Below are 25019 nucleotides of genomic sequence, written 5' to 3'. Positions count from 1 at the left end.
ATATATGGGGTTCCGAATCTATGGCAATCTGAATAGGGTAAGCAGTTAGCAAATTGTTCACATATTTTCCCCTGCAACTCACTTAGGTAGATGTAGGGAAAAAAATCTTTTACCATTTAAGATGTATATATCAGTGTAACCTACAGAGACAAGATGGCTATCCTTTTAATGTCTAGAAAAGGTATTGAATATACTTGAGCTAAGCTTGTGTGGCAGCTACGTGTGGAACAGACATTTCTTCCCCCATACTTCATGACTCTTCCCCTAAGGAATAAGTGTTAATACTTGGGGGTTTTTTTGTTTGTTTTGTTTTTCTAAAGATTTTATTTTATTTGAGGCAGAGGGAGAAGCAGGCTTCCCGCGGAGCAGGGAGCCCGATGCAGGGCTCAATCCCAGGACCCTGGGATCATGACCTGAGCCGAAGGCAGACACATAACTGACTGAGCCACCCAGGCGTCCCAGGAATAAGTGTTAATATTTGTAAGTTTCAGTATTTGCAAATATGAATGAAACCTACTTCATAAGCTTGAATGTATGGTTCCATATCCATAATAAAGGAAAAAAAGGAGTGAATATTCTGAGAGCATTCGTATTTTGAATCCAGGGGTCTAATACATGGGCTTTGTAATCGAGAGAAACTTCTGTGTTTAATTTGTGTTTAAAAAATTGTGTGTGTGTGTGTGTGTGTGTGTGTGAGAAGGGGGGAATGGAGCCTTTCTTTTCTCTCAAGTTGCTATTGATAACGATTCAAATGGGGTTTTATCCATGTAACATCCCTTAAATTCTTGGTCCTAACAACGTTTCGTTCAAGTGGCTCTTTCATTTCCTTTTCTCTGGTGCTGGCTCGTTGTGCAGAGACCCCCTCTCCTCACCCCTGCACGGACAGCCCTGATCACGCCCCAGCTTTCACATTCCTCCGCTTTGTGACTGGCTGTCACAATGACTTCAGCCAAGTTGTCATGGTTATCTCTTTAATTTTCTTCCATATTAAATGTGGGTTGAGAGAATGTTGGCATGCTGCAGGGCGAGAGGTGCTAAGACTGTTTGGTTTTTTACCAAGATACTAGTCCCCCCCCACGCCCACCCCAAAGTATATTAGTAAGAATTCTCACCAAACTAAAATTACCATTCCCCTGTAGTCCTTTAGCAAAAAGAGCAATGTAATGTTTTAGAAAGAGCTTTAGAAACCCATTTGTTTTGTTCCTTATTAGGAACAAAATATTACGACTTGTTTGCCAGCATTGGAGAAACAAGGCAATGAAACAAGATCCTTAGGTTGTCAGAGCAAGAAAAACCACAGTGGAGGTTTAAACCACTCTCTACCAACCAGCCCAGCCCCTGCCTCTCGGAGGCTTTGACAGGATTTTAGAGTGACAGAGCATTACCATTACATGTAAATAGAGCAAGCATTTTAATCAAAACAAACCTCCCACGACAAATCGACAAATCGACTACACTGATTCTTAAGGTTTGGAGGTCCCGTTGATCAAGGTGTTTGCTGTTGTACAGTCGTTCCTGTCTTCCTCTCCCTCCCCCACTGGCATCCCCCGCCGCCTCCACTTTCCAAAGCCTCTGTCTGAGCCACCTCCGTGCCTCCTCCCTCCTAGTCATGCTAGCTACAGTTTATTTTTGTTGTAGTTTGTATATACTTAGTATGTCCCAGCCCCGTGCTTGACGGGTATTCAGTATTTCACTTGCTCCTTGCAGCCGCCACTTGCTATGGATTTGGAACCTCGCAGGCAGCAGTTTAAGGGCGCGAAGGGGTGAGGCCAGAAGTTCTCAGAGCTAGCATGTGATGGGACCAGGATCTAGAGCTGGGCCTGACTCCGAGCAAAGCCCTTGATCCCCCAACTGCCTGGTTTTGTTCTGCTTCCCAGGCTGCCGGTCCTTCCCTCATCTGTTACCCATCACTGTTGCCCGGGACGCAGAGCTTACCCTGCGCTGACTAATCCTCTTTATTTTATTTTTTATTTTTTTAAGATTTTATTTATTTGACAGACACAGCGAGAAGGGAACACAAGCAGGGGGAGTGGGAGAGGGAGAAGCAGGCCTCCGATGGAACAGGGAGCCCGATGTGGGGCTCATCCCAGGACCCCAGGACCATGACCCAAGCAGAATGCAGATGTTTAACGACTGAGCCACCCAGGCGCCCCATGACTAATTCTCTTTAAGAACACTGCTCCTTACTTCCACAGGTTTCCCACTTTGTCACTTCCATTCCCTAGGTGTCAGAAGAAAGCAATGTTAATGGCAAAGTCGCTCCTATTTCTGTACAATGACTTTTTCCATCTGCTTGCCATTCATTAATCCCACATTTAAGGAGCACCGGTACTGAGCTGTCATGAAATCTGGGTTGCAGGCCATAATGCCTCTTTTCTGGAGTCTTCTCGTGAAGTCCCCCTCCCTTCATTTCTCCAGATTTCCTTAGAAGAGGAAAGATTGCTTCTCCTTTCTCTTTGCTCTGTCTTAGCCATTATTTTCATCACCATTATTGGCCCATCTCCTTTGTGGTCTACAGTCACTTTTGCCTTCCACACGTTGGTACCCTGCATGGACCTTCAGGGCATTTCTTTACCATCCTCCACGAGCTGCTTCTCTAATGGGCCACAGGGTTCCTCTCAACTCAGCACCCATAGGTAGCATATTGGTGACCCTTGAGAACTTGTCTTTGGTCACCTTTTCTCTTCAGTTATTGAAATGACTCTAAAGACCCTTCTCATTCTCAGTTCTCAAAATTTGTATCTTCTTGAATACAATTATATGGCTCAGCCCTTCTTTACTATCCCTTAACTGACCTCCTCCTTTGACCTTTGCGTAACCACAGGTCCCGCCTTTTTTTTTTTTTTTTTCCTTGTAAGCATATTGGTAGACCTTATCTTAGTCCGTTTGGGCTGCTATAACAGAATATCATAGGGTGGCTTATAGGCAATAGAAACTTATTTCTCAGTTGTGGAGGCTGGAAATCTGATCAGGGTGCCAGCATGCTCCTTTTCAGTGAGCATCTTCTTCCATGTTGCAGGCAGCCATTTCCACCATTTCCTTGTATCTTCACATGGTAGAGAGCAGGCTAGCCAGGTCACTGGTCCCTTCTTAGAAGGGCACCAATCCTACTCACAAGGGTTTCATTCTTGTGACTTAATTACCTCCCAAAGGCCCTACCTCTGAATACTGTCACATTGGGATTAGAGTATCAATATGAATTTTGGAGGGGGGTGACACATTTGCTCCATAAAAATCTTCCACGCTGTGGTTTTTATCTTTTTTTTAAAATGTAAATTCAATTAATTAATGTATAATGTATTAGTTTCGGATGTAGAGGTCAGTGATTCATCAGTTCTATATTATAATACCCAGGACTCATTACATCATGTGCTTTCTTAATGCCCATCACCCAATTACCCCATCCCCCCCACGCCCTCCCCTCTGGCAACCCTCAGTTTGTTTCCTATGATTAAGAGTCTCATGGTTTGTCTCCCTCTCTGATTTTTGTTTTGTTTTATTTTTTTTCTTCTCTTTCCTTATGATCCTCTGTTTTGTTTCTTCGATTCCACATATGGATGAGATCATATGATAATTGTCTTTCTCTGACTTATTTCACTTACCATAATTCCCTCTAGTTCTATCCACGTCATTGCAAATGGCAAGATTTCATTTTTTTGATGGCTGAGTAATATTCCATTTGTGTGTGTGTGTGTGTGTGTGTGTGTGTGTGTGTGTGTATATACACACACACACACACCCACATATTTATCCATTCATCTGTCAATGGACATCTGGACTCTTTCCATAGTTTGGCTATTGTGGACAAGGCTGCTATGAACATTGGTGTGCAGGTGTGTAGGTCTTTATTATTGCTTTCCCCTTCAACCTTTTATGATGCAAATTTCAAACTGCTAAGGGGTATTTGGTGTACTGTTGCCCACAAGTGGGATTTACTACGTCTTGGAGATCCTTTTCATCATTGGTTTTGGACTCGATCGCATCCTCCTCCCACACCTTCCAAATGGTTCTCTGCAGTCTTGGTCTTTATTCCATACTCTCTTGGCCCTCAGATAACAACCTTGCCGCTTACTTCACCGAGAGGAACACAGCTGTCCACTTAGTGCTCACTAATCTTTTCTCTTTTTCACCACACGTGTGCTTTCCTGTTGCCATGTCCTACTCAACTTAAAAACTTCTTGGTTTTAGTCACCCATTCTTTTATTTTTTTTTTCAAACATATAATGTATTTGTTCAGGGATACAGGTCTATGATTCATCAGTCTTGCACAATTCACAGCGCTCACCATAGCACATACCCTCCCCCCATGTCCATCACCCAGCCACCCCATCCCTCCCACCCCCCACCACTCCAGCAACCCTCAGTTTGTTTCCTGAGATTAAGAGTCTCTTATGGTTTGTCTCCCTCTCTGGTTTCGTCTTGTTTCATTTTTCCCTTCCTTCCCCTATGATCCTCTGTCTTGTTTCTCAAATTCCTTATATCAGATCATATGATACTTGTCTTTCTCTGATGGCAATTTCGCTTAGCCTAATACCCTCTAGTTCCATCCACGTCGTAATACCCTTGCTTAGCATAATACCCTCTAGTTCCATCCACGTGACTTATTTCGCTTAGCATAATACCCTCTAGTTCTATCCACGTCGTTGCAAATGGCAAGATTTCATTTTTTGATGGCTGCATAATACATTGTGTATGTGTATATATATCACATATATATTATATTTATGTGATATATAATATATATCAGATCTCCTTTATACATTTGTTGATGGACATCTAGGCTCTTTCCATAGTTTGGCTATTATGGACATTGCTGCTATAAACGTTGGGGTGCACGTGCCCCTTTGGATCACTACATTTGTATCTTTGGGGTAAATACCCAGTAGTGCAATTGCTGGGTCATAGGGTAGCTCTATTTTCAACTTTTTGAGGAACCTCCATACTGTTTTCCAGCGTGGCTGCACCAGCTTGCATTCCCACCAACGGTGTAGGAGGGTTCGCCTTTCTCTGCATCCCTGCCAACATCTGTCGTTTCCTGACTTGTTAATTTTAGCCATTCTGACTGGTGTGAGATGGTATCTCATTGAGGTTTTGATTTGGATTTCCCTGACACCGAGTGATGTTGAGCACTTTTTCATGTGTCTGTTTAGTCACCTATTCTTTTAAATTAATTTTCTCCTAGTTCACGTGAAATGAAGCCTGTTGTTCCTACTTGTACTTTTGGTCTCCTCTCCTAGGCTTTTTGCTCGGATGTGATCTGTTTCATTTTTATCTTCTGCCTCTTATTCCTTGGCACTGCCCCCTCTGACTTTGAAAAGTTTTTAGGTATCTTCAGTATTACATAGAAGATAAAAACATCCTTTGACTTTGCAACCCTTAAAATAAAATTTTGCTCTTGCCATTCCTTTCATTGTCCAATTTTTTGGGGAAAATTATGTCCCCATAGAATTCTTTTTTGCTGTGCCTTCATTCTTTAATGTCTTCTAAAGTGTTGCAAAGAAACCTGATTTCAGTTTGTACTTTGGGGCGTTCCAAAATTGTTTGATAACTTTAACATCTCTCCGACAAGTCCGGTATTTTCATTTGTATGCTGGAGAGCTCTCCACTTTCTTGGCCAACTTGTCCTAAAAGTGAATACTCTCTAGGATCTCCCCCAGCCAGAGCTAAACAAGTGGGACCCACAACACCACACTGTCATCTTGCTCAATGTTGATTTTAGTGATACCTCAATTCTCTTCCCCAGGTTGGAAATTCTGACTACATCTTAAAATACTGTCTCTTTCAGATCCCTACACTCTGTATTATCAACACTTGTTAGTTTTTGGTTCATAATCAAATCCACACTTTGTTGAATTTCTCCTTGCCAGTGCTCTGGCCCAGATCAATATTTTAGTCATGATAATTGCAAAAGTCTCTTAAGTGATTTTTCTCTGTTTATTGCCCTCCTCTTTCCATTAGTTTTACACTTCAAGCCAGATTAGTCTTCCTATTGTTACTCTTTGGTCCTGTCATTCTGTTGCTCAGATTTTAGGAACTTGATGCCTGGAGACTAATTTTCTTAGTGTGATATTTCATGCACTGTTTGATCTGGACTGAACCTGCCTCTACAGCCGTCTGAGACCATCAAGTGTTTACTCTTTGCTCCAACTGAACAGCATTTATGGTTCCAAAGCATTTGCTTATGTAAGGTTTTGTTTTGTTTCCTCCCTTCTAAAATGCCTTTTCTACTTATCTTCCTTCCATTTGAAATCTAGCCCACAGGATGCAAATCAGATGCCTTCAGTGATCACACAAGTTGAAAAGTTAATGGATTAAAGCAGGAAATTTTAATATGTATATTTTCTAACACTTACTCTGCCTCTTAGTGTAGGTGTTTTACTGCCTGTTCATACAGCCCTTCTAACTGGATCCTTTTTAAGGACTACAATCATGACTTCTATTTTTCTATTCTTCAGAGCCTTCCAGCAACAGACACTCAGTATTATTCTTGATTAATCCCTTATTTCTACTATTTCATATCTGACCAACAGTGAGTAAAGGTAGATGTGCTTGGCAGCTCAGTAGGGCCCTGGGACACTCTTGGGGTTGAGGGGAGGGGCCGGGCCAGCCCAGTGGAGGCTGGATGGATGAGTTCAGTGCCTCTACATTGTCCAGTTCTTTGTTCTCCTTTTGAAGGGAACCCTATGATAAACCATCTTTCAAACATTTTTCCCCCTCTTAAGCCCAAGAAAAACACCTATGAAGCATTCTTTTGTCCTAAGCACTAAAGTCAGACTGCCTGAGTTTGAATCCAGGCTTTGTCACTTAGGAGCTGAATGATGTTGGATAAGGTAGTTACCTCTCTGTGCTTCACTTTTACCCTTGGTATAATTGGAATAACGGTACCTCATAATGTTTTCATAAATATTAAATGAGTGAACACATGAAAAGCATATGAAACAGTATGGCATATAGTACATTCTCAAATGCAAACAATTATTACTATTAAGCAGTGAGGAATTGCTACAAGAGGAGATACTAGAACTTAGTTTTTACTTTACTTGCCAGATTGTTAAAGTGCTATGATTTTAATACATGAAGATCTAGAAACTGTTAAAAAAATTTAGAAACTCTTAAAGTAGGAGACCTAGTGAAAGAATAAAGGGAAAGGTCCCAGAAAGTTACAGAATCTAGTCTCCTGTTTCTTTTGTTGTCATGTACACCAGTGGGCTCATCAGCTGAATGAAGCCCCTCAAGAAGAGAGATGATTATCTGATACCCAAGTAGACACAGAGCAAAGAATTTTATCAAGTACTAGATACTGGTAATTGAAAAGTGAACACATGGTCTTGTCTGGGGGACACGCAAATTGGTAGAATAAACTGGTGAATCCAGCCAAACATAAAGAGCCCTGTTACAACAGGTCCAGAGGCTGTGCCCCGGGCTCTACTGCCGTGTGCAGAGGAGAAGGTCCTAGGAGCCACATCTTGATATATAGTCGGACTTTTACAGAGAGGACAGAACATCTCTCTCGCTGTAGATTTTAGCACATTTTCATACTAGGAGGTGAATTTGTCTTGTATGCGGTACTATCTGTGAGGACAGCACAGCTCCAGTGGTGGTTTACTTGGTATGAAGGGAAGGCTAATTGTACCAAGCTGTGTTGTGTTTGTTTCTTTTTTTAATAAAAATTTTGGATTTTAATACGAATTAAAGATGCTTTTTAATGCTCGGAGGACGGTATGCACAGATTCACAGGATGCCTTTGTCTCTGTCTTCCTAATATATTTAACAGTATCAAGAAAAATGTTTACGCTAGCGAGCACATGGATAGACTTTGTGGTTCTGAAATCTGAAAATGGTGAGACTTACCTGGGGAGCATTTAATGACCTGGGGGCCTGGGCTCCAATCCAGAGAAACTGAAACCAACAGTCTGAGGGGGGAGCTCGGGTTCTGAGTCTAGGAATCTTAAGTGTGGCAGAACTGCAGGAGAAAACCAGGGCTCACTGGAAGCTTGGGCTGTTGATGGGGAAACGACTAATTGTTTGTGGTCTAATTTATACTCAAAAGTGAGATGAAACAGCAAGAAAACACAAAGTGAGTTGAAACTCACTAGGAAGTGTCACCAAATCTTTGACTTGTACTCGTCTGGTCCCTTACTTTTCGAAGAAGCAGCTACAAGCCACAGTATATTTGAAGATAACCATATAATTCAGAAAAGCTCTCCAGATTTCTAAAGTTCCCTTCCACTGCTAGATATGCATTTGGTCTTTGTCTCCATTGTTTGTTTGGAGAAGGATCCAATCTTCTTGTCCCCAGCTTCTTCCTCCGCGCCCCCCCCCCCCCCCGCCCCATTGAGAAATGGGGAAGATGTGGGTGGAAGACGTGGTTGCCTGGAGGGAATTTTCAATAGGTTTCAATATTTAATGTAAAATGGTATGTGTTATGGTGGGGGGTGGAGGAAGCAAAACAACCTTTATGGGGAAAAGTTGGTAATTTCAGTCAAAACCTGAAGAAAAGAAAACTTAGCTTCTGTCTAGGAGTCTGCTTGGTCATGTTGAGGTTATCTCAAGATAATGTACATGTTTTCTAGATCTTATATTTAGGATGCTTTCTGGACTGATTTTCACATAGCTTTGGTCATAGTCTGGTCACAGCAAATCTTTCTCTACTTTGATGCTACTCTGGCCCCAGTAACTTCTCAGCTAGGCCGCTGCAATCATTATTTGAGCTCTACATAAAGGAGAACAAGTAGACTTTAAGAACTTTTTCGGGGTGCCTGGGTGGTTCAGTTGGTTAAGCATCTGCCTTCAGCTTTGGTCATGATCCCAGGGTCCTGGGATCGAGCCTCAGTTTGGGCCCTCTGCTCAGTGGGAGCCTGCTTCTCCCTCTGCCACTCCCCCTGATTGTGCTCCCTGTCAAATAAGTAAAATATTGGAAAAAAAAAAAACTTTTATGAAGAATTTCAAGTAGAAGATATCTCTACATATCCATCACTCGGACTCAACCTCTAATATGCTCCTTTTGTCCTTCATGTTTTGTTCCTGCTGAAGTATTAATTTTTTTAGAGAGCATGCATGAGTGGGAGGGAGGGAGAGAATTTTATGCAGGTTCCATACCCAGTATGGAGCTCCCTGCGGGGCTCGATCTCATGACCCTGAGATCGTGACCTAAGCCGAAATTAAGCTCTGGGCACTTAACCAACTGAGCCGCCCAGGTGCCCCCCTGCTGAAGTATTTTAAAGCAAATCACAGATGTCCTATTTTTACCATAAGGTACTTCATGATCTATAAAATATGGTTCTTTTAGAATCACAATGCCATCAGCACACTGAACAAAATTAACAGTCCATTCTTCAGCATCCACTAATATCTGTCATAACCAAATTTCTCAGATTTTTTTCTAAAAATGGCTTTTAATACTTTATTTGAATTGGGATCCTACTTTGGGAAAAGGGCATTTTTAAGGGTGGTACTAAAGATACATTGAAGGAACACTATTCCATATGTGATTAGAACAAGTGGGGGAAAAACGCAGAACCTCATGGATTTCTTAAGTATTTTGTGGAAGGAACTAATACTTTATCTCCATTTTCTGTCCTTAAGGAGCACTATGATCTATCTCCTGAGAATGAACAATCTGATGCATGTTTTAAACCACATAAACTGCAGTTTCTGGTTTAATGAGAGATTACTTTTCCCATCGCGTTCCACATCCGCGCAGAGAGTGATTTCATGTGCCAAAGTTAGTCCTACAATTACCATTTTGATTGCTCTTAGAAAAATGTACACAAAGAATACAGTGACTCAGCGCAGGGTGTTGCCAGTGGGTTGTAGTTTTTAGCTTTCTAATTATGATGGAATTGCATAAATAATGTACAACTTGGTGTTGCATTTTTCTGCTCCCCATGCCTTTCCACGCCCTACCTACTGGCATCAAGTACACACACCCGCCTTTTCTTCATCTGTTTTTTTTTTTTCCATTTTAAAAATTGGAATTTTTTTTTTTTCTTTTTTTTTTTTTTTTTTTTAAAGATTAACAAGGGTCTGGAAAGCCCAGAATACAAGTGAATTGCAAAACTCCATACAAGGCCTTGTTCTTTTTTTTTTTTTTTTTAAGATTTTATTTATTTGACACAGAGAGCTAGCGAGAGCAGGAACATAAGCAGGGGGAGCAGGAGAGGAAGAAACAGGCTTCCCACTAAGCAGGGAGCCTGATGCGGGGCTCAATTCCAGGACCCCGGGATCATGACCTGAAAGAAAGACGCTTAACGACTGAGCCACCCAGGTGCCCCAAGGCCTTGTTCTTAATAAGTAAGCTTTCTGTTCCTTTGTGACTGTAAAGATTCATAAGGCTGTATTTAAAGAAAATAATGCCAGAGAGTCCAAAGAGGTCTAATTTTGAACATAAATTGATGTTCATGTGGCACCTCAGTCTGAGGTAATGGAATGCTTTTATTGCAAACACATGAATGAATACTCAGTTGAATAAGACCTGGCCCCTGTTGCCGAGGCATGCCACCATCTTGGGAGATGGAAGTGTGGCATGGGGAAGATGAGTGGTTTGGAGGGGAGGAAGCTGGAATCAGGGAAGCCGCCTAGAATTTTCACAGTAATCTTGGCACAAGGTAATTAGCACACTAGGGTCCTCCTATTGGGGTATTGTGTGACAAGAGATGCTTGAAGGGTTTACAAGTATTCTCTCAACTTGGTGACTTACTGGATCTGGGGAATGAAAGAGCAGTGACCAAGAATTTGTGCTGCAACATACAATAAAAGATACTGTGTTTTTGAAAAGAAACAGGAAAATTGATAGGGGGAAGTAGTTGCATTTGTTTGTTTCTTGTTTTGTTTTGTTTTTAATTTTAGTATCTTCACTTTGAAATCCTAGGCAGCCAAGGGAAAAGGCTCACTAAATATCTAGGATATGTGGCCAGGATACAGGACGGAAATGGGAACTATTGATTTGGAAGATAGTCATTTATTCATCTATATAAAATACAACAACCCTCATACAGAAGAAATTGTATTAAGGTGTCAGTGATTAAATTTAAGAGTGTCTGCCCTCGAGGAGTTAGTTCATGATTTAGTGGGAATGAAGATGAATAAGTAGATTCTCAGTTCACATATGGTCTATCCCTCATGTATGTTATTACATGTTTATGATTAGGCCTAAATTTGGTAGAACCAATAGATTTTTTTTTTTTTACTCTTTCTCCTTTCCTTTCCTTTTTTTTTTTTTTTTAAAGGATCTTAATTTTGGAATTAGGACAGGGTGTACAAGGTGTTTTACTTGAAGTTTCTGAGTTAAGGAGGCAGGATTGGGGTGAGAACATGTATTTGCCTTGTATGCATGTGGTCTCACCCCTGGGAGAGCGCTACATCTTGTACAAGCTGTGTGTTGGTGTATGGGGTGACCACCTCCCCTCTGTTCCCTCTCCCTCACTGGTCTCTGTCAATCTAAGCCACCAATATAGCTGCTAAACCACTCTTGTTATGAGCAAAGTGTGGGGCACCAATCCTATTTTATTCTGTCACTTTTCTTTTCTACTTGTGCCAGGGATGAGGGAAGTTAGTCACTGTCTTCAAAAGACTGCATGTAATCTTGGCAGCTTGATGGATCTCCTGACCCAAGGTCACTTTGTATTCCTTTACCATTTACAGGGAGAGAAGAAGAGAGGGGAGGGAGATAGCAAAGACAGCACAAAGTCTACTTATTACCCCAAGCTTCAATTTTTAGCGTTCCCACTGTCAGTAAATATTATTTTTTCATTTGTGGCTGATTTTGAATTTTGAATGTAGAAAGTTTCATTCTCTGATTTTTATGTCATTTCTTATTCTCACCCAGGTGACACTTAATACTTGTATTCCTCTTGTCCTGAAAGGGCTTTCGCAGAACCAGACAAGGTTTGGCCTCTTCTTTTAAAATGGATTGACCATCTACTCTGTAGTTTCCAAAGTGTTTTTAATAATAAGTAATAAACATAATTTTTTTAGTTGGTAGCATGATAAGGCCATTTAGTTACACACCACAAGAAAGGAAAGCTTATAATGGACTCCTTCTGTTTATTCTTATAACTTCCTGAGTCAAGTTTTCTGTACCATATAATGATGATCCATTAGTGATGCAAGATCTTTGCGATATTTTAAGTACCCTCTTTATAGCCATGATTTGAAGAAAGATTAAGCTGGTGGTAGATTCAAGCCCATAATACCATGACTTATAAATAGACTGGTTCAGGTTATGCCTGTTCCAGTTTGAAAATATATCTTGGATGCATATCCTGTGAGATAATTTAACAATGAAACTGAACTCAGTCCATAGGAGAGACTAATTTTCCTCTGGTAGCGTAAAAAAGCCATCTTGATCCTTAGAGAATATTGCTATGTTCGTAGCAAAATGCTTGGCAATTCTTCAGGGATGCCATACAGTGACTTCAGTGAATGTTAGAGACACTTGATGAAACGTATCCCATTATTATATCTTCAGAAGAAGGAAAACTGAATAACTGACAAAAATGTAAAAAAACCATTTCCTAACAAGAGATGTCTTTCCTTGTTACATTCTTAAAAACAGAACTGGTCTTTCTCAGAGTTCTTTCTGACTTGCCTCCACTGGCTGGTTTTAGAGCATCTCCTCTGGTTTTCCATAGGAGCTTGTACATATAGCACTTACCAAAATGTATTGGTTTTAATTTCATATGTATCTTACATAAGCGGAACACATTTAGACCAGCAGAGGAATGATAAAAGGACTGTGCATTCCACTCCCCATCAATTCCTCCAGTTATTTTTGGGCATCACATGCAGTTACCATATGGCATCCATCATGGCTCTCCTCCCTTACTTAGCCACTAGTCAATGTCTGTGGCTCATGAAGTCATTTGGGGATGCCTCATCATGGCCACTGCTCTTGGCAGTGCAAGCTCCAGGCAAGACCAAAATCTCTCACTTCTGAAACTTCTCAAGTTGCCGACCTGCTGGGTACCAGAGACAGGCTGGTTTCCATGCAGAGGTAAAGGTACCCTTCCAAACTCTGCTCTACTTTGGTCGTATGAGTAAATTCTGCTTGGGTGTCTCCACCATTTCCTCGACCAGCTCACCCAGCTCTGATACCTCATCTTTTGAACTTTGGGAATTGAAATCCAGTTCAAGGGGCTGGGCAACATTACAAGCTTCCTTGTTTCATCTTTTTATCTGTCCTAGAATCCTCCCTTGCAAAAAAAAAAAAAAAATCTTCCTCCATCCCGTCTACCAAGCAAAACAGACTTGGAGCTGAGTAAAGGGGAGAAGGGTCATTTCTGTTAAAAGTGTTTGAACTTCAGCTGGAAGAATTCAGATAACCCTGTTAAATGCATGTTTGTGTTCCTCACTGAACTCTGAACTCTACAAGGACAGGGACTGTCTTTATTTTGGATCCCTGGCACTTAATATTAAAGGAGTCAGTTAAGTGCATGAAGAGTTATTGCGGTGTTTTGGTCAGACTTAGTTTTCACAACTCCTTTGAGTCTGGAATAGCTCCCATAACTACCCTCTGCTTATCCACTGAAGAATATTAAGTATGTAAATATACTTACCTTGTTGCTCATGTTCTATTTCAAATTTCCTTTTAGTGGAAAAAAAGTTTAGTGTATCCTTTATTTCTTTCGAGTCATTATGCTAGGGAAGACTGATAAACGTCTCATAGGTGTTTTGCAGTGTAAGAGTTTTGGGGTTGGTAATGCTTCCTGAGCCTCTAAATTTATAGCAAATTAAAAAAATTTTTTTGTGGGATTTTTTCCCCTCCAGGTATGGAATATTTGAGTATAGGGTATTTTAGCTGTTAATTTTGTATGTCCACAGAAATTTTATTTTTAAAATATTACTTTAAATATTACTGTGGATTTAAATTGATAATAGCCAGAAATATGCTAGGCACTAGCAATAAATAGCATCTGATCTGTAATCCTCACAAGAATCCTTAAAGAAACTGGCAAATTTTGTCCATAAAGGGCCAGAGAGTAAGTATTTTAGGCTTTGTGGATCACGAGTCTCTGTAGCAACTCCTCATTTGGGGAAAAAAAATAAGGCCCAGGTGTTAGGAGACTTACCCAAGATGACCTTGCTTGTAAGCACTGGCTGTAGGATTTGAACGGACTCCACTCTGTCATGATTGAAAAAAAAAAATCAATAGTAAAATATTTGTATCTACTCACTGGGTTAGGAGGCACTGCATAGTGTCTATGGAGACAATACAGGTCGGTTAGAGGACCCTACAGTGTAGATGGGGGTGGTAGTCAATAAATAGCATTCCTCTTATCTACCCAAGTTGTATGGTGACAAAAGGTCAGGATTTTTAGATGACAAATCATTTTTGTTACTGGTAAAGCTGGTATTAGAAAACATGGTTTTGATCTAGTGTAAAAATGAGCTTCCTAATCTCATTCCTTGGATTCAGACATGCCTAGCCAGACAGGCACAGACAGTGTGTGTGTGAACACAGGACTCTTGCTTCTGGAACACTTTAGGAGTGCAGGTAAATTCCAGAGAGGAAAAGATGGAGGAGGTTCTGCTGGTCTGCAATGAAGAGTTCCTTGTCCCCAAATCCTCATAGAGAACTCCCTTTCCCTTTCTTGCAGAAGAATTAGAGGGAGGGAAGGTGCATAGTATCATGTGAATAGATATCCCCCTGTGAAGAAGGAAACATCAGGAGTGTGGAGTATCTGACCTCTTTCTGCCCAACAGAGAACAGTTGGCATAAAATGAGAGAACAGTTGAGTTGCTTTGGAATTTAGTGAAGAGAAATTACTTCCAGAATTGGAGAAAAGGAAATGTTTGAGAAGGTGGGATTTGGAGAAGTCCTTGAATAAGTTTCACTTGGATATATGGACATAAAGGGGGCAGGATGAGCCCAAAAATAGGAGCATCAGAAGCAGGTACATTGGGGAGGTCAAGAGGTCAATTGCTAGGTTACAGAGCTAGGGTTACCAAATGTCCCAACATGCCTGAGATCATCTTAGTTTCAGCACTGAAAATCTTGCATCCTGTGAAATCCATCAGTCCTAGGCAAACTGGATGGTTGGTTTCTTGAGTATCAGGTTAGAAACTTGAAACTTTACTTTGCTGGATGGTCGAATATATAGAATGGGTCCATGTATGGCAAGTCACTGGACTTCTGGTATATATAATTACATGAGTCACTAGGCTGGAACTAGAGGGTAAGAGGCTGTTGGAGGTATTGGGGACCATCAAAGAACTTTGAAGGATATGAGGGTTATAGTGAAACTTACAGTATATAAATATGTATAGAAAGGCACTTGTGGACTATTGAATATAAAACCAGGTAAGAATATATTAGGGAGTGAATCGAAAAATCCAGGAGGGTTTTGTTTTTGAGAAGGATGAAATTCAAAGAAATAAGATCCCTCATTGTTTCTATTCAGCTCTGAAAAGAGCTAGTTAAAATTCACTCCCCCAAAAGTACACCTATCCTGATCCATCTCTTCTAATGGATAAAGTTTATATGCTGTATGGAGGTGTTAGTTAATGCTACAGTAATAATCATATTGTAATATATAAATGTATCAAATTACACACCTTAAACTTATACAGTGCTTTATGCCAATTATATCTCAAAAAAAAAAAAACCCAATGGGTAGTAGTGATTGGAATGAATTGTTATAACTGAACTCATGGATATATATACGTATATGTGTGTGTGTATATTTTTTTATAATGCAAGCTCTCTACTTTTTTCCCCAGATAAAAATGCCTTTGTAATGGAGATATATACAGAAGTTTTTTGAAATTATTATTCAAGAATGGTTTTCATTTCTTTGACTGTATTGAATATTCTGCCTGCATGTGGGAATCCATGCAGGATCTATGCAAATTGGCAAGATTGGTAATTCATTTGGCAAAGCCCATTGGGTAAAGTCTGTATGGTGGTTTGTTGTTGGCACTGAATAAACTAGATAAGCCAGATATAGATGTTATCTGTTTAACAAATAGTTATTCAATGAAAAACATTGTCTAGTTGTTTAATTAGATATTTTCTCTACTGAGAAATCTAAGAGGAAAATGTATGTTTGAGCATGTTGGTCTTTCAAGTAATCAGACAGTATATAAGAAATGTCAGGTTTTCATGATTTACTTCAAAGCTCTAGGCAATATAGAAGTGACACACATTTGGTTCTTTGGAAAAACTAGTAGCTTCCACAAAACTACTTTGTATTGTTAGTTTTTATAGGTAATTATAATTCTGAAATTGGTTATTGCTTCTTTTGCTTAAACTTGTTATATTGTTTAACTATTTTGAAATAATTTCAGACTTATAGAAGAGTTGCAGAATTTGTAAAGAATTATATACCTTTTACCTAGATTCCTCAAATATTAATATCTTACCAAAGTTCACACTTGCTATGTTATCCATTTTTCCTGAAATTTTGTGAGTAAACTGGTGTCATGCTTCTTAAAAACTCAATGTGTACTTCCTAAAAACAAAAACCTAACTTAAAAGTACATTTATTAAAACAAGGAAGCTAATGCTGATACAACACTGTTATGTAGTCTATAGGACTTATTCAGATTTTTCCCATTAATGTCTAATGTCTAATCTGGAATCATGCATTGCTTTAGTTTTCATAATTCTTTATTCTCCTTTAATCTGGACCAATTTGCAGACTTTGTCTTTCATGAGCTTGACATTTTTAAAAAGTACTGGCTGGTTAGTCTGTATAATATTCCCTTATTTGAATTTGTCTATTTCCTTGTGATTAGATTGAAGTTTTGCATTTTTGCTAGGGATAGGACAGAAATGTGTGGGGTTTTTTTTCTTTTCAGTGTATCATATCAGGAAGTACATTCCTCTGGCTAGGAAATATATGTATGTGTGTGTGTGTGTACACATGTGTCCATATACATGTATGTATATATTAAAAATAATGACTACCTGCTGCTATGGCTTCTGATTCTAATCCAGCCCTTCAGGGGTCATTCTAGTGTTCCCTCTTTCCATATTTTAAGTCTCTTTTCTAACTACAAGAAACTTGTCATGCACAATATATTTACCTATTCCTTGGAGAAATTATTCCAAGACTGGGTCAGAGAAAGTAAAAAAAATCAGCCTGAGACATCTTATGCCAGAAAGCAGAGAAGTCTTCACAAAATGATGGGAACATGTCAAAAAGACCAGGAGAGCTCACATGTACTAAGAATGAGCATTTGTTTAGAGTTCTCTTTGTCATTAGCTTAAGGATAGGTTTTTAAAAATTTTGTGTCCAAAAGTTACTTGGGTTAATTCCCCTCCCACTTCAGGGTGGTTCTTGTAGTCATTTGAAATTCAGTTAGATTGATTTGTTTTTGGCTTTTTTGGGGTGGTGGGGGGTGGTTTCCTCTTCCCCATCCTTGTTTTCAACTTAATTTTTGAGTATGTCAAGTGTTAACATGATTCTGCAGGTCAGGACAAAGAGCTGCACATCCTTGCACACCCTCTCCTTTCTACCCCGTTGATGTTCCCCTATTTCCATTCCATTTCACCTGTCAACAGCAGGTAACCAATCTCACTAGTTTCTGGTTTATTGATGTTCTGTATCTTGTTGCACAAATGAGCAGACATGTATATGTTCTTATTTCTCGTTTTTTACCGAGGTATTAAACTGTCCTACTCGTTTGGGAGCTTGTGGATGAAGGGGAAGTATTTCTCCTCCCCAAAGGCAAGGGTGGGAACTTAGAGAAAATCAGTTCCAAATATATTAGACACTCTTTTTGCACTTTGCTTTTTTTTTTTTTTTTTTTTTTAACCTAGCCGTATATCCTGGAAATCCTATCAGGTTAGAGATCTTCCTCATTTTTTATGACTGCATTGTATCCTGTTGTGTGGCTATATCATAATTTATTGACTTGCACTTCTCTGTATGGGCATTTAGGTTGCTTCCAGTATTTTGCAGGGACAAACAATGCTTTAAAGAATAACCCTGTGCATGTCTTCAGATGAATATAAATTTTATTTCACTGAGGCAACTTAATCCAAGTTTTCTCCAAGTTTGGAGAGAATTCTGGAGTTAAGTCTGTGTCAACTTGTTTTCCTTCAGAAGCATCCTCAGTGTATAAAATTGTTAAGTTCTCCTACTTTTAAACACAGAAACCGACCATATTGGGGCTATACACCATGAAATTTCAGTAATTTAATTCATGTTTAATGTGTGGTCAAAAGAGCCCTATGCTTCCTGGCTTTTTATTATCTTGGGTAATCTGAGTAGCTTCTAACAAGAGGTTCTAAAAGAATTTGGGTAACTGGTTTTATAGCCGTAATTGAGACACAGCTCTGCATAACTCCTTCCATCCACAACTTCCTCCTCCCTGTATAGGATACAGGCCCTCAAGACCACTTGCAGGGCCATGTACTTTTCCAAACTAATAGTTCTTTTAATACATGTAGTCTCCTAAACAATGTATTTTCTAAACACTTGGTTATTAATACCTACTACCTGTGACTGTATTCTATTTAATGGAACTATATATATTGTGGATTTACAAATAACAATGTTTATAGGGCTGTTCTGCGACACCTTTAATATTACCACTTTTCTGTTCAACTGTCACCATCTGAGAGGAAGCCAATCTTAATTTTATTTGTACATCCTTTCTCTTAAGTGTTTGCATTCTGCGGGTTTCTTAACTTTTAATCTAAAATCAAAGCATATCATTTTAGTTCAGATGCCATGTGTTGTGCTTTATCTGATCCTCATGCACTTGAACTCAGGTTTCCTTGACAAAGACTCTGTTGTTTCTGGGTTGATTGACTTTAACCAGAAGCTGGTGTTTCCTAAGCTTCGTTTTTAGAATGGGCTCCGGGGGCTACATGGTGTGCTCCTCAGGGATGCCTAAGTACTATGATGTTTGTCTCTATTCTGAATTTGCTGCATTTGATTAAAGGGATATAATTTTATTCCTTTGCACTAACCATGAAGAGAAGCTCTTCTCACTATTTCTGAAGGGTAAATTAATAAATAGTAATATGAGTACTAAGACTCTGAAAACTTGATGATTGAGTCATTTCACTAAAAGGAATCAGTCTACCTCCCTCATTTCCTCTCTCCATCTTTCTCTTCTTTTAGTCTCATTTTAGTTACACTTGTTATACACAAATATATCTTCAGGAAAGAACAAGAAAAACCTGTCCCCTTTCATTACCCTTCTTCAGGCACAGCTGTTATTTTATATCAATTCTGATTCTTTGTATGGGTTTATACCTTCACACAAACTGTCATACTTGTTTGGGAGCTTGGTGATGAAGGAAAAGTGTTTCTCCTTCCCAAATGCAAGGGTGGGCACTTCAAGAAAATCACTTCTAAATTTTGTTGCTAAGACAGAAAGGGGAGGTAGCCTTTCTTGCCATTGTGGGAAATTTCCTTAGGTAGTGCACTATTGCTCTCCCGGCTGTCTAAAGAAAGAGGAGATGGAACCCACCTCTAGAAGGCACTGAAGGCAGAGCCCGTGTGTATGACTACAGGGTGGATGAGGTTCGGGATTATGGTCTTGACAGGACCCTTGTAGCAGAGTGGCGAGGGGGCTGGCTAATGCTTTTATTGAGGTATTCACTGGACCCAGTGTTTGCTGGAAGATGCGGTGTGATCTGTACAGGGAGGACTGAAGCCTAAGGAAGTTGGTATGGGTGTTAGCCCCTCCACAACAATGTTCCTTTTGATGATGGTGATGAAGTCATCACTTTTCTTCCTGAGACCACTAAGACCAACCGAGAAAGAGGGATAGAACCATATCCTTTAAGTGGAAGATGCAGCCCTTTTTCTTCTGTAGCACACTGGGGAGTTAATGGATCCAACCCTATGTACTCCAAGCTGTTGGGGAATTAGACTTTTCCTGCTTGGGTATGGGGAAGGGAGGAGAGGCTTTACATTCACTTCAAGTTGATGTTTTAAAAAGGAATGCAAGAACTATAATAAATTTTGACTCTTTCATTTATAGAATCTGTTCAGTATACCTAAGGAGCTGATACCTGACTAGGAAGTAGAGATTCAGAGCAGTGGAAGGGGCAGGTTTGGTGGGGGGAAGCTTATTTACATATCCAAGTGAGTCAAGCTCTCTCAGTAAATTGGTTAATGATTGGTTTGGCAAAGGGATACAGTGGATTTGCCTTTCAAATCCATGATCTATAAAACATTGTCATAAACTTGTTCAAAATGATTGCGACCAAACATTACAAATTTTTCCCTTTATTATTTAATGTTACACTAAATGTTACATGTTGTGAATACACATCTTGTTAGATTAGACTGTTTGTTCCTGGAAACTAGGAACCTTATTTTCTAACAAGCCAAGTAAAAGGTATGTGTGCTACACTTGTTAGTTGAGAGGCACTGTATTTTAGCAATATATTCCTGCCTAATAGCAAGCGTCTATACTGGATGGGAAGCACTGAGGTGGGCACATCAAAATATACAGGAGATGATACTTGTCTTTGAGGAACTTATAATAGTTCCACTGGGGCAGACATACAGCTGGTTAATTTCATAATGTGACAAATATAGTAATAGACAGTCCAGGGGTTCCTGGGTGGCTCAGTTGGTTAAGCGTCTGCCTTCAGCTCAGGTCATGATCCCAGGATGCTGGGATCGAGTCCTGCATCGAGCTCCCCTGCTCAGCGGGGAGTCTGATTCTCCCTCTCCTTCTGCCCCTTCCCCTGCTTGTGCGCGCTCTCTCTCAAAAAAATAAAATCTTAAAAAGTCCAGCATGTCTCAGGGGCATATTAACGGTGGCCCTTAAACCTTTCAAAGGGATTAAGAGTATCAGAAGCAGCTTCCTGGAGGGGATTTCAAGTTCCTTTTTAAGTCAGGGAAAAATAAGTAAAAGACACAGTTTCCTATGTCCTATATAGTAGAGAGACAATCATAACTGTTTCTTGAATGAATAAATGAGTGAAATAGTCTGATATGACCCTTTAATTATGAATATAAAGTAACTAGAAAAATAAGGTCAAATGGAGGTTGAAAGTATTCTAGGGATTAATGGCGAAGCGTGGAAGCTTCAAGTTTAAGTGTTTTGTGTAGGGATGAAATACTGCTCAGAGATGAGATTGGGCTTGGTTTTGGAGGAGTATAGACTATAGTGGACTTTTAAACAAGGGGAGTAATAATATTTTAATCGAATTTTTAAATCCTTCTGGAAGTATAGTGGAGGAAGGATCAGATGGAGGGGAGAGTTGGAAACATGAACGCGTGTAGGCTTGTGGAAAGCCCAAATTCTGCAGTGAGAAAGAAGATCATAGAAATGCAGAAGAGGGACTGAAGGGGACATGAGAGAGTGAAGATTGTAGATGTTGGTAACTGACTGTGATGAGGGATGGAAGTCCAGGATGGAGGTAAGATGCCCTGCATTGGGCTCCTTGCTCAGTGGGGAGCCTGGTTTTCTCCCTCTGCTGCTTCCCTTGCTGTGCATGAGCTCTCATGGCTCTCTCTCTCTCATATATTTTTTTAAGATTTTATTTATTTGAGAGAGAGAATGAGAGAGAGCGAGCACATGAGAGGAGGGAGGGTCAGAGGGAGAAGCAGACTCCCTGCTGAGCAGGGAGCCCGATGCGGGACTTGATCCTGGGACTCCAGGATCATGACCTGAGCCGAAGGCAGTCGCTTAACCAACTGAGCCACCCAGGCGCCCTCTAATAAATAAAATCTTAAAAAAAAAAAAATCCTGAGAAGAGCATTACGTATCAATAAGGGATTACCATATTTGCAGGAAAATTGTGATTGTCCTATCTTTAACATGCACTCAATCAGCAAGTACTTTAGAACTTCCTAAGACTGATACTGTCCCCCATCACAGAGAATAACAAAAATAAATGAAAGGTGATTGTGGTCTTTCTCATCCAGCTTGATTTGAATGAAAAGTATGAAAAGTAGAAACCCTCAAAGGGAAGTTGAAAAGCAGCATGGAAACATGGGACTCTAATGTGACTCAAACTAAAAGACTAAGGGAAGCCCACAAAAGGGAAAGGCTACCATGGAGTGTGGGCCAGCTTTGCAGAAGATCCAATAAAGAGATAAGCTGGGAAGAGTTGTATTTTGTTAGTAGCAAGAATCAGTGTCAGGTAGTTCACTATAACATTGTGAGTTGAATTCATTTTGTTAGGCTTGAAAATATTAGTTGACCATGAGGTTCACAGACCAGAAATAACATAATCTATCAAGTTGATAGAAGTTGATACAGCTCTTGTATTTATATTTAAAATCTATATTGCATTGCCTACACTTAAATATACCACCATACATCAGTTTTCAAAACTATTTTAAACATGTGCAATTCTTGGGCTGGCATGAAGTCTGTTTTCTTGAAGTATGAATTAAATATAAAAGCCGGATTCCCTAAATGATCATGAAGGGATGAAATTCAGGGTACTAGCACTTTTAGATTCTTCATGTTTTACAGAAAAAAAAATCTTCACATTCAGTAATACATGAATTTATTGTTAATTTATTGTTAATGCTTTATTGGGATTTTCTATCATGTCCCTACCTCCTTTCCCATTCTTGTAGAAGACTTTGAGACATCTTGGTAAAGAGGAACAAAGAGATTTAATTCTTATTGAACATGAAACTCTTCAGGCCTGGATAAAGTCCGTATTTTTGCTAAGTCTGGAAAGTTGTAAGTGTCAGCCAACACTGGAACAGCTTGAGAAACTGTTGAAATCATACATGTATTGTTTTGTCTCTTATGTAGGAAAGTACTTCTGTGTGGCCTGGTTTTGCTTGATGTGGTCCTAGTTAATCTGGTTGGCTGCTTGAGGTCTCTTGTGTTGACCTAAGGGAAGTTTGGGAAGTATTGGTTAATATGCCACAGTGTGAGAAGGATTTATAACAAATGCCATGTATCCTTAATACAGGCATTCTTTCCTTGTAAAGTCAATATTTTATATAAGAATGCATCATGAAAACAGATCTGATTCCCTCATTCCCCCACTTGAGGAAAATGCAAGAGCTCCCTCACCACCCCAAAAGGGTTCGTCATAAAATAAGGTGAGCTGTGTGTCTGTCTTGAGACTTATTTTCTGCTAATATATAAGCAAAGTCCCCTTTTAGTAAGAAAATATAAATATGAATTCAAGGTATGATTTTATCCACAATTAAGTGAATAAAAACATTATGGCAAATTATGTATTGTTTTTCTCTATATCAAATAAGTTTCGTTCATTTGCTGAATGAAGCAAGATACTCTCAAATGAGCCTTCAGATTCTAAAGGCTTTTTGTTACTTTTCTAATTGGTAGCAATTAGAAAAAATCTGGAATTTGAATATTGTATTAACTGCTGACAGCCCACAGAAAATTAACATTCGGCTGTGTATTTCTCTCCCTTTAACTTTGTAAATGCTATGCAATTGAATCTTTAGTTTGAAATTTCTTCTAATTTCATCCCATAAATAGAAAATTTCCTAAGTATAGGTAAATCACTCACTACAAATACAAGAATAAGATTTTTTTTGTTTTAAAATTTTTTAAATCAAAGTTATACACACATATTTTAGAGTTGAATAATTCTACCAGGCTTGTTTTGAAAAACTGTCCTTGGCCCAGTGCCGTCCTGCCACTTCTTCCCCAAGTGCTTTGATGTCTTTTATTTTTTTTATTGAACTATGGTTGACACATGTTACATTAGTTTCAGGTGTAGAAGATAGTGGTTCGACAATACAATACATTATGCTCGGCTCACCATAGGTATAGCTCACCATCTGTCACTACACACCCCTGTTACAATACCTTTGGCTATATTCCCTATGCTGTACCTTTGATCCCTGTGACTTATTCATTCCATACTTTGAACTCTTCTAGAATCTTGGGGGTATTTATGTCCATGACTTTTCATAACATGCTTTTATTACTCCTCTACTTTTTAGTTTGGAGCATTATGTATTCAATTTCCACTATGGGAGGTAAGGATTTAGCCCACTTACACTACTTTCCTTCCTCACTGCATGCTTCTCCTCCCCACCCTCCCAGTATTGTTAGAGCATAATTTTGGAAGGATGGATATCTCATGTTTATATTCTTAAAACCATTCAGACATGGCTGAGCTACATAGGGCATATATATCTATTGCATTTTCTATCCTGAGTTACTTGTTTTCTCTGGAGATGGTTTCTCCTTTTTATAGGCATCCCTAATTCAACTATAAACTTTATTCAGTTTGCCTAAATCTCTTCCTAGTATGTGAGAAGATAATTATTTTATTAATTATATCCTTTTGAAGAAACTTCTTGGATCATTTGATCTTCTGCAATCTGGACTGATTGCTTTACAGCTTCCTCCTTGGGGCTCATCCTGCCATTTCCCTTCACCATCCTCTTGGGCATTCCTTTTGTCTCTAACTTGTGTTTGATGCCCTGTTTCCTGGATTCCATCTTTTATTTTTTTCCTTTTACAATTTCCTGCTTTTGTGGAGCATATCTTTCAGTAACTTAGAGTACAAAGGATATATATTTTTGAGACCTATATGTCAGAAAATGTCTTTATTCTGCTTTGCAGATGACCATTTTGGATGTTCTTGGATACTTTCTGGAGACCTTCTGTAGCCATCTCATCACTCCCAGGTTTCAACCTCAGGATGAACCTTCCCATTTAACTCTCTTAATTTCCTCTCTGGTTCTTGGGCACCCAAGTGGGTGGTGGAAGTTAGGAGAATGTACCTCTCTAGAAGAGTACCTTTCCTTTTTTGGCAGCCTCACTTTCAAAAGTTATCATGGATGCTGATAGTTGGTTTGTGGTTGTCAAAGAGAACTAGAACAGGACAATAGTTATAGTTGTAAAAGCAGATTGTATTCAGGAATCTCTGCAATAGAAGAAAAGAGACTTCAGTATAGAACTGGGTTCAATTCTGGATACAACAAGGGAAAGTGGGGATTTACAGTCAAGGATTAGGGTGGGGACGGGGGTTGGTGGAGACAAAATTAAAAGATATCGAGGGTAGGGCAATATTCTTGCTAACTTAAAGGATTCTTGCTGCAGGTAGGCCGAGGGGATCAGATATTAAGGGTGGAGGATGAGGAACGTGA

The 25019-nt window shown here is 39.5% G+C and overlaps 1 protein-coding gene across 5 annotated transcripts in view; it reads left to right on the top strand.

Annotated features, from left to right (window-relative positions):
- The window catches only part of RSPO2 (R-spondin 2), a 151964-nt gene that overhangs the window by 28212 nt on the left and 98733 nt on the right, over nt 1-25019 (top strand). The gene's annotated exons all lie outside the window — the stretch shown is intronic.

The sequence above is a fragment of the Callorhinus ursinus genome, unplaced genomic scaffold (genome assembly GCF_003265705.2).
Source record: "Callorhinus ursinus isolate GAN/ISIS: 27379988/994484 unplaced genomic scaffold, GSC_fseal_2.0 scaffold5, whole genome shotgun sequence".
Classification (NCBI taxonomy): Eukaryota; Metazoa; Chordata; class Mammalia; order Carnivora; family Otariidae; genus Callorhinus; species Callorhinus ursinus.
The sequence above is the reverse complement of the archived record's forward strand: the minus strand, read 5'-3'. Positions and strand labels throughout refer to the sequence as shown.